General features: G+C 42.4%; 1 long non-coding RNA gene across 1 annotated transcript in view; it reads right to left on the bottom strand.

The window, feature by feature from the left end:
- Nucleotides 1–4,302: 4,302 nt before the first annotated feature.
- The window catches only part of LOC143809120 (uncharacterized), a 28,329-nt gene continuing 22,587 nt past the window's right edge, over nucleotides 4,303–10,044 (bottom strand). The window contains exon 4 of the long non-coding RNA XR_013222082.1: nucleotides 4,303–4,947. This is a non-coding gene — a long non-coding RNA (uncharacterized LOC143809120). The remainder of the gene's footprint in view (nucleotides 4,948–10,044) is intronic.

Genomic DNA, 10,044 nt, shown 5'->3' with positions numbered 1-10,044 from the left:
GCACCCTTTACTTTACTGACACGTACGTGCAGCACAGACGTCTGAATGAGGCCTTCTTCTAAGCTTCCAGGTGAGGACACGCTGTACCTATAGAGTCCCTTGAAGGCTGTTCGGCAGGATATGGCGGCTGTATCGTGCCTTGGTAAATAAACTGGACAAGCGGCTCTGCTTTGTGCACGAAACCTTATTGTAATAATGTAAAGTTAGTGCAGTTCCCAGCTAGATCAATACTTACATATCCTAATATCGCAACCTCTTTGCACTGAGAAACTCAGCTAGATTACAGAATTCAAGTGTCATGTTATCCCTTGTATCCCGGCTAAGGTGTGTGCATGGGCCTCGTACAGGGGAACGCAGGGTCTATATCCGAATATCAGCCCACAATGTAAAATGTGTCGTGAACAGCACCTACATCGTCACTTATGCTTATTCTATAGTCATAGCCATGGTTATTTCCAGGAAATAGAGTCAGCTACGTTTACATTTGCGGTGTGCGCCGCAGCGTCGGGCGCCGCAGCGTCGCCGCATGCGTCATGCTCCCCTATATTTAACATGGGGGCGCATGGACATGCGTCGCACTTGCGTTTTGCGCCGCATGCGTCCCTGCGGCGCCCGCGTTTGGGTGCAGAGGACGCAGCAAGTTGCATTTTTGCTGCGTCAAAAATCAATGAAAAAAAGGACGCATGCGGCGCAAAACGCAGCGTTGTGCATGCGTTTTGCTGCATTTTTGTTTGCGTTGTGCGCTGCGGCTCACAACGCAAATGTGAACGTAGCCTTATTCACTTTCTTTGGATGAGAGGCCAAAGATTAGCTCAACTAGGTGGGACCCATGGGTTGATGTAATTCTATTCACACCATTGCCACTGATACTGGAATATTGCTCAGCATTTGGCACATCTGGGGCCCTAAAAGAGAACCCTTTGATGAATGTCTACTGCATAATAACTTTTAAATATGCTAAAAATTGCTACCTCCGTGAATTACATGTCACTTAATGTCCACGGCCAATACCAGCTGTAATGAATTTAATAGTCTTGGTCGCCCACCGATATACGTGAACTGAAAATGGATCAAGATGCCTACAGCTCAAGCTGGAATTTTAGAATTAAAGGGGTTGTCTGGTAACGTATTGGTCAATGACATAAGTGGGTGAGTGTAGGTGTTGTAATCTTACTGGGGTCAAGCATGCTGATTGATTCGGGGTTGCCCCAGTAATGGATAACCCCTTTAGTACCACATCTTTTTGTTCTTCCAGGAGATTAGCCTCTGCTAGAGGTGTCAGGCAGTGATTTGCTACACTCTCCCCCTACACTTGCATGCTCAAAGGAGCCGAGTGTGTATATATCTGAGGGATTTTTAGCCAACAGCTATCTAATTTGTATGAGCAACCTAAGGGTAAGTTCACACTGGGCAATTTTTTTTCAGCATTTTTTTTCTGCAGCAAAACCTGATCTTTTGGCAGGAGAGAAGCTGCAGAAAAAAATGCATGTTTTCCTTGCGTTTTTTGCAGCGTTTTTGATGCATTTTTGCAGTGGTTTTGGCATGCTAGATTTGTCTCTTGTACATGCTGAAAGCTTTGTGTTAAAAAGAAAGTCCTATTTCATAGAGTCAGGTTTTGGCACAAAAACCGCAGCAAAACATGATACCTGCATTTTTTGGTGCGTTTTTTCACCACCCATTCATGTCAATGGATGAAAAAAGCTGAAAAAAACTGAAAGAAGTGAAATTGCTCTATGTCCAAAAAAACATGCAAAGCACAAAATACTGATGACAAAAAAACAATTTGTGTGCATGAGATTTCTGAAATCTCATAGACTTTGCTGGTACTGTGAAACACAGCTGAAAATTAGCATAAAAAACGCATAAAAAATGCAGTGAAACCAGTGTGAACTTAGCCTAAGGGTGCACGTACAAAGCAAGTTACAAGATATTTTGGAAATTCCATATTGTATTTATTATGAATACAAATCAATGAGAACTTGGAGTCCTGTGATAGTAAATTAAGTGGGAAACAAGGTTGGAAAATTTTATTTAAAAAAAGTATCAAAAACAAAAAAAATGTTCTAAAACTGAAAAAAAAAGATATTTCCATAATATGTGCACAATGATAATTTATTTAAAAGCTGGCCTCTTCTGAATCATCTAGCTGAAGACCCATCCAGGACATCGGATTTTGCCTCGTCTTAGTAATTATTCATCCCTAATAAGTGTTGACTTAATGACTGAGAGAACAGCGTGTGTGATACTTGATATGGTCCAAGGGGGTTTCTGTAAGAGGTCATCCAAGAGGTTCCTGCTAATCTCCTGTGTCATGTCCCCTTAACAGCCCGGCAATGATATTAATTGCTTGGTGTCAATGAACATATTACCTAAAGCAGGAAACTTGCAATTATATTTTCAGAACCAGGAAGGGAATACTTTACTGCACATTGATGGACCTCCAGCACGGATCAAAAGAAAGGAGGAAAAAATAAATGAGAAAAAGAAATGGAACCAATAAACGTACAATGAGCTGCAATCAGAGCTACACCTTGGGAACAATGCTACATCCAGGTGGCAGGTGGTACCGATTGTGTAAGGTGTTATGGCGTCACTTACTATTGTGTGGTTTATTGCCCTGTATAAATATTGGACTGGTAACGAGAACTCAGAAGTCATAATTGTCTCCTTTTACTACTTTGGAATAGACAAGACGGGCTGTCAATCTTACTGACCCTATCTGGTCTGTCTGTGTTGAAGATACAGGGCTCCCAATTGCTGAAACGAGGATTTTGTAGGCAAATTAATTTTATTATGAGTTAACATACTGTATCTATTTACTTGCAACCTTATAGAAAACCATGATACATTTTATCATGGCACATTATATAAAATGGCCAGCCCCCCAGGTCTGCGGCGTTTGTAATTGTGGTTTGGAACAGGTCCCAAGGAGGTCATAGACTTCATTTTTCTGATGGATTCGCACCTTAACCAGCCTATAGAGAGGTGCAGTAAGTACCACACACTGGAATGGGAATCCTGTACCAAACACCAATATACAAGGAACTTGACACTTCAAGATCGATGGAAATATGAGATTTTTATTCAACAACGCCATCCACTCATAGATCATAAATGACATTTCAGTCATACAATTAGACCGTCATCAGATACAGATTGCAGATCAGATTGTCGAGTATGAACATGAAGAGTCTGTTTAAAATTATAATAAGAACAATATTTACAAGGGCCATTGCTTGCCGGAAATTTGTCATTTTTAGTGTAAATGCAGTTGTTCTGTGGAATATGGCATTGTGTTTTGCTCCTCTGCCTCTCCATTCCAATATTCCGGAGAGTCCCATACATTAAGTGACTTTAAGGCCATGTGCACACGTTCAGGATTGTTAGCGTTTTTTTCGCGTTTTTTCGCTATAAAAACGTGATAAAAACGCGAAAAAAAACGCTTACATAAGCCTCCTATTAGTTACAGGGTATTCCGCATTTTTGGTGCAAATGTTGCGATTTTTTCCGCGAAAAAATCGCATAGCGGAAAAAAAAGCAACATGTTCATTAAAAATGCGGAATTGCAGGGATTCCGCACACCTAGGGGTCCATTGATCTGCTTACTTCCCGCACGGGGCTGTGCACACCATGCGGGAAGTAAGCAGATTATATGCGGTTGGTACCCAGGGTGGAGGAGAGGAGACTCTCCTCCACGCACTGGGCACCATATAAGTGGTCAAAAAATAAGAAATAAAATAATAAACAGTCCTATACTCACCCTCGATGTCTTGCCGCCTCCTCGCACGCTGCCGTTCGGTTTCTGTACCTGGTGTGCGCTGAAGGACCTCGCCGAATGACGTCACTGTCCTGTGATTGGTCGTGAGCGGTCATGTGACCGCTCACGTGACCGTGACGTCACGGGAGGTCCTGTGCGCACAGACCAGCTATACGGAACGGACGCCGGTGAGATGTCTGGGTGAGTATAAGCATTTTTTTATTTTTTTTATTATTTTTAAACATTCTATCTTTTACTATAGATGCTGCATAGGCAGCATCTATAGTAAAAAGTTGGTCACACTTGTCAAACGCTATGTTTGACAAGTGTGACCAACCTGTCAGTCAGTTTTCCAAGCGATGCTACAGATCGCAGGGAAAACTTTAGCATTCTGCAAGCTAATTACGCTTGCAGAATGCTAAAAAAACGCGAAAAAAACGGAAAAAAAACGCAAAAAAAAAAATGCGGATTTCTTGCAGAAAATTTCCGGTTTTCTTCAGGAATTTTCTGCAAGAAATCCGCAACGTGTGCACATACCCTAAGGGAAGACTCTGCAGCTTATTTCAGGTGTACCCCCTGTTGGAACAACAAAAAGTCAACATCCTAACTGGCCAATTAATTGGTGCAGCACAGAGAGAAGTAAAATCCTGGCTGGATATTGGAAAATGAACTGTTGAGCAAATATTGGTCAAACTGGAGGACACTTTTGACATTTGCACTGCAGCAATGGTAAGCATGAGATTCTTTGGATGTGAACAGAGGATGCAGGACAGTATACGGGACTATGCCCTTAACCAAAATTGTGCAGTCCGTGCAAGTACCCCCAAAAGAGAAGATCCAGCTGGCCTCCTGTCCAGTAGGATGCAGGCCTGAGGACCTTCCCTAGAACAAGAAGCAGAAATGTTATTAACGTAATGTTGTGCACCTGAAAAATGTTTGCACTTGTTTTATGTAACATTTAAGAAATTACCTCCCATAAAGGGAAGCTCAAGTTTACGTATGTTTAACCTGTTTATCAGCATTTACAAAAATCTTGCATGTCTTTTAATAACCTGTAACTGTTGTTTTGTTTTCCCAGTACTGGATTTAACGGGGTTGTCACAGTGGCATTGCATTCCCCACGGGGAGAGTGATGTCAAGCTTGGAAGTGATGGAAGATTCCTCTTAGCAGGTAACTAGCACATTAAAACCTACAAGAGAAAAAAGTAAGCGAAAACCCTGATGTAACTAAGTAAAAAAGCGAAAGTGCATTTAAATAACAGAGTTTTTAGTAATACTGTTTTTTATAAAAAATAGCTCAAAAGCCATCCCACCGCGTCAAGGTAACTCTGATAGGGACAGTCCTACACTGTCTAATATTAAAATCTTACCATGTGTCAATGTTGACCTCAGTGTGAATAAGGGCAGACAAAAGGACTGGGCCCAACCAGTGAAACACCAGACTGGGGAAGCCTTATATAGTCTCTAGCTCAGAAACAGGGAGGCCACACCCCGGCTTGCACAGAATGCAACAATACAGATAAAAAAAAACACAAAAATTGAGCTTAACTTGAGTTGGTACACATGCAATGGTTAAACGCATGTTCACATTGGCCACAAAACATTACAACCTACAAGAGAAAAAAGTAAGCGAAAACCCTGATGTAACTAAGTAAAAAAGCGAAAGTGCATTTAACCCCTTCCTGACATCCGACGTACTATCCCGTCGAGGTGGGGTGGGCCCGTATGACCGCCGACGGGATAGTACGTCATACGCGATCAGCGGCGCTCACGGGGGGAGCGCCGCCGATCGCGGCCGGGTGTCAGCTGATTATCACAGCTGACATCCGGCACTATGTGCCAGGAGCGGTCACGGACCACCCCCGGCACATTAACCCCCGGCACACCGCGATCAAACATGATCGCGATGTGCCGGCGGTGCAGGGAAGCATCGCGCAGGGAGGGGGCTCCCTGCGGGCTTCCCTGAGCCCCCCGCAGCAACGCGATGTGATCGCGTTGCTGCGAGGGTCTTACCTCCCTCCCTGCAGCTCCCAGACCCGGATCCAAGATGGCCGCGGATCCGGGTCCTGCAGGGAGGGAGGTGGCTTCACAGAAGCCTGCTCAGAGCAGGCACTGTGAAGCAGCCTGCACTTTCCTCAGATCGGTGATCTGTCAGAGTGCTATGCAAACTGGCAGATCACCGATCTGTATTGTCCCCCCCTGGGGCAAAGTAAAAAAGTTAAAAAAAAATTTTTCCAAATGTGTAAAAAAAAAAATAAAAAAAAATTCCAAAATAATGAAAAAAAAAATAAAATATTATTCCCATAAATACATTTCTTTATCTAAATAAAATAAAAAAAACAATAAAAGTACACATATTTAGTATCGCTGCGTCCGTAACGACCCAACCTATAAAACTGCCCCACTAGTTAACCCCTTCAGTAAACACCGTAAGAAAAAAAAAAAAAAAACGAGGCAAAAAACAACGCTTTATTACCATACCGCCGAACAAAAAGTGGAATAACACGCGATCAAAAAGACGGATATAAATAACCATGGTACCGCTGAAAACGTCATCTTGTCCCGCAAAAAACGAGCCGCCATACAGCATCATCAGCAAAAAAATAAAAAAGTTATAGTCCTGAGAATAAAGCGATACCAAAATAATTATTTTTTCTATAAAATAGTTTTTATCGTATAAAAGCACCAAAACATAAAAAAATTATATAAATGAGATATCGCTGTAATCGTACTGACCCGACGAATAAAACTGCTTTATCAATTTTACCAAACGCGGAACGGTATAAACGCCTCTCCCAAAAGAAATTCATGAATAGCTGGTTTTTGGTCAATCTGCCTCACAAAAATCGGAATAAAAAGTGATCAAAAATGGTCACGTGTCCGAAAATGTTACCAATAAAAACGTCAACTCGTCCCACAAAAAACAAGACCTCACATGACTCTGTGGACCAAAATGTGGAAAAATTATAGGTCTCAAAATGTGGAGACGCAAAAACTTTTTTGCTATAAAAAGCGTCTTTTAGGCTGGTTTCACACTTGCGTTTTTATCTGCATGCGTTTTTTAAAAAAACGCATGTGTGAAAAAACGCATGTAAACGTGGTAAAACGCATGCGTTTTTAGACGCATGCGTTTTTATAGAAAAACACAAGAAAACAAACAAAAAAAAAAAACCCTACCCCTAACCCTACCCCTACCCCTAACCTGAAATACGTGGCACTAAAATATACGTTTATATACGTATATAAGTGCCACGATATTTCAGTGGCCACGTATATAAGTGCCACGTATATAAGTGCCACGTATATAAGTGCCACGTACTTAAGTGCCACGTACTTAAGTGCCTAAGTACTTAAGTGCCACGTACTTAAGTGCCACGTACTTAAGTGCCACGTACTTAAGTGCCACGTACTTAAGTGCCACGTACTTAAGTGCCTAGTACTTAAGTGCCTAAGTACTTAAGTGCCTAAGTACTTAAGTGCCTAAGTACTTAAGTGCCTAAGTACTTAAGTGCCTAAGTACTTAAGTGCCTAAGTACTTAAGTGCCTAAGTACTTAAGTGCCTAAGTACTTAAGTGCCTAAGTACTTAAGTGCCACGTACTTAAGTGCCACGTACTTACGTGCCACGTACTTACGTGCCACGTATTTACGTGCCACGTATTCACGTGCCACGTATTTACGTGCCACGTATTTAAGTGCCACGTACTTAAGTGCCACGTACTTAAGTGCCACGTATTTACGTGCCACGATATTTCAGTGCCACGTATAACCACATAGTTATAGTATTTATAGTACGTGGCACTGAAATACGTGGCACTGAAATATCGTGGCACTGAAACACGTGGCACTGAAACACGTGGCACTGAAACACGTGGCACTGAAACACGTGGCACTTAAATACGTGGCACTTAAATACGTGGCACTTAAATACGTGGCACTTAAATACGTGGCACTTATGACTGTCAGAAAATGTTCATTAAACGGTTAGAGGTGAGGTTAGGGGTAGGGTTAGGGTTACCGTTGGGATTAGGGTTAGGGGTGTGTTTGGGTTAGGGTTTCAGGTAGAATTGGGGAGTTTCCACTGTTCAGGCACATCAGGGGCTCTCCAAACGCGACATGGCGTCCGATCTCAATTCCAGCCAATTCTGCGTTGAAAAAGTAAAACAGTGCTCCTTCCCTTCCGAGCTCTCCCGTGCGTCCAAAAAGGGGTTTACCCCAACATATGGGTTATCAGCGTACTCGGGACAAATTGAACAACAACTTCTGGGGTCCAAGTTCTCTTGTTATCCTTGGGAAAATAAAAATTTGGGGGGCTAAAAATCATTTTTGTGGGAAAAAAATATGTTTTATTTTCACGGCTCTGCGTTGTAAACTGTAGTGAAACACTTGGGGGTTCAAAGTTCTCACAACACATCTAGATAAGTTCCTTGGGAGGTCTAGTTTCCAATATGGGGTCACTTGTGGGGGGTTTGTACTGTTTGGGTACATCAGGGGCTCTGCAAATGCAACGTGACGCCTGCAGACCAATCCATTTAAGTCTGCATTCCAAATGGCGCTCCTTCCCTTCCGAGCTCTGTCATGTGCCCAAACAGTGGTTACCCCCCACATAGGGGGTATCAGCGTACTCAGGACAAATTGGAAAACAACTTTTAGGGTCCAATTTATTCTGTTACCCTTGTAAAAATACAAAGCTGGGGGCTAAAAAATCATTTTTGTGAAAAAAAAAAGAATTTTTATTTTCACGGCTTTGCGTTACAAACTGTAGTGAAACACTTGGGGGTTCAAAGTTCTCACAACACATCTAGATAAGTTCCTTGGGAGGTCTAGTTTCCAATATGGGGTCACTTGTGGGGGGTTTGTACTGTTTGGGTACATCAGGGGCTCTGCAAATGCAACGTGATGCCTGCAGACCAATCCATTTAAGTCTGCATTCCAAATGGCGCTCCTTCCCTTCCGAGCTCTGTCATGCGCCCAAACAGTGGTTACCCTCCATATATGGGGTATCAGCGTACTCAGGACAAATTGGACAACAACTTTTGGGGTCCAGTTTATTCTGTTACTCTTGTAAAAATACAAAAGCTGGGGGCTAAAAAATCATTTTTGTGAAAAAAAAAAAGAATTTTTATTTTCATGGCTCTGCGTTATAATCTGTAGTGAAACACTTGGGGGTGCAAAGCTCTCAAAACACATCTAGATAAGTTCCTTAGGGGGTCTAATTTCCAAAATGGTGTCATTTGTGGGGGGTTTCAATGTTTAGGCACATCAGGGGCTCTCCAAACGCAACATGGCGTCCCATCTCAATTCCAGTCAATTTTGCATTGAAAAGTCAAATGGCGCTCCTTCCCTTCCAAGCTCTGCCATGCGCCCAAACAGTGGTTTACCCCAACATATGGGGTATCTGCGTACTCAGGACAAATTGCACAACATTTTTTGGGGACCAATTTCTTCTCTTACCCTTGGGAAAATAAAAAATTGGGGGCGAAAAGATCATTTTTGTGAAAAAATATGATTTTTTATTTTTACGGCTCTGCATTATAAACTTCTGTGAAGCACTTGGTGGGTCAAAGTGCTCACCACACATCTAGATAAGTTCCTTAGGGGGTCTACTTTCCAAAATGGTGTCACTTGTAGGAGGTTTCAATGTTTAGGCACATCAGGGGCTCTCCAAACGCAACATGGCGTCCCATCTCAATTCCAGTCAATTTTGCATTGAAAAGTCAAATGGCGCTCCTTCACTTCCGAGCTCTGCCATGCGCCCAAACAGTGGTTTACCCCAACATATGGGGTATCTGCGTACTCAGGACAAATTGCACAACATTTTTTGGGGACCAATTTCTTCTCTTACCCTTGGGAAAATAAAAAATTGGGGGCGAAAAGATCATTTTTGTGAAAAAATATGATTTTTTATTTTTACGGCTCTGCATTATAAACTTCTGTGAAGCACTTGGTGGGTCAAAGTGCTCACCACACATCTAGATAAGTTCCTTAGGGGGTCTACTTTCCAAAATGGTGTCACTTGTAGGGGGTTTCAATGTTTAGGCACATCAGGGACTCTCCAAACGCAACATGGCGTCCCATCTCAATTCCAGTCAATTTTGCATTGAAAAGTCAAATGGCGCTCCTTCCCTTCCAAGCTCTGCCATGCGCCCAAACAGTGGTTTACCCCAACATATGGGGTATCTGCGTACTCAGGACAAATTGCACAACATTTTTTGGGGACCAATTTCTTCTCTTACCCTTGGGAAAATAAAAAATTGGGGGCGAAAAGATCATTTTTGTGAAAAAATAT

Source organism: Ranitomeya variabilis, chromosome 2 (assembly GCF_051348905.1).
Source record: "Ranitomeya variabilis isolate aRanVar5 chromosome 2, aRanVar5.hap1, whole genome shotgun sequence".
NCBI lineage: Eukaryota > Metazoa > Chordata > Amphibia > Anura > Dendrobatidae > Ranitomeya > Ranitomeya variabilis.
Note: the sequence above shows the minus strand (reverse complement) of the source record. Positions and strands in the feature narration are given on the sequence as shown.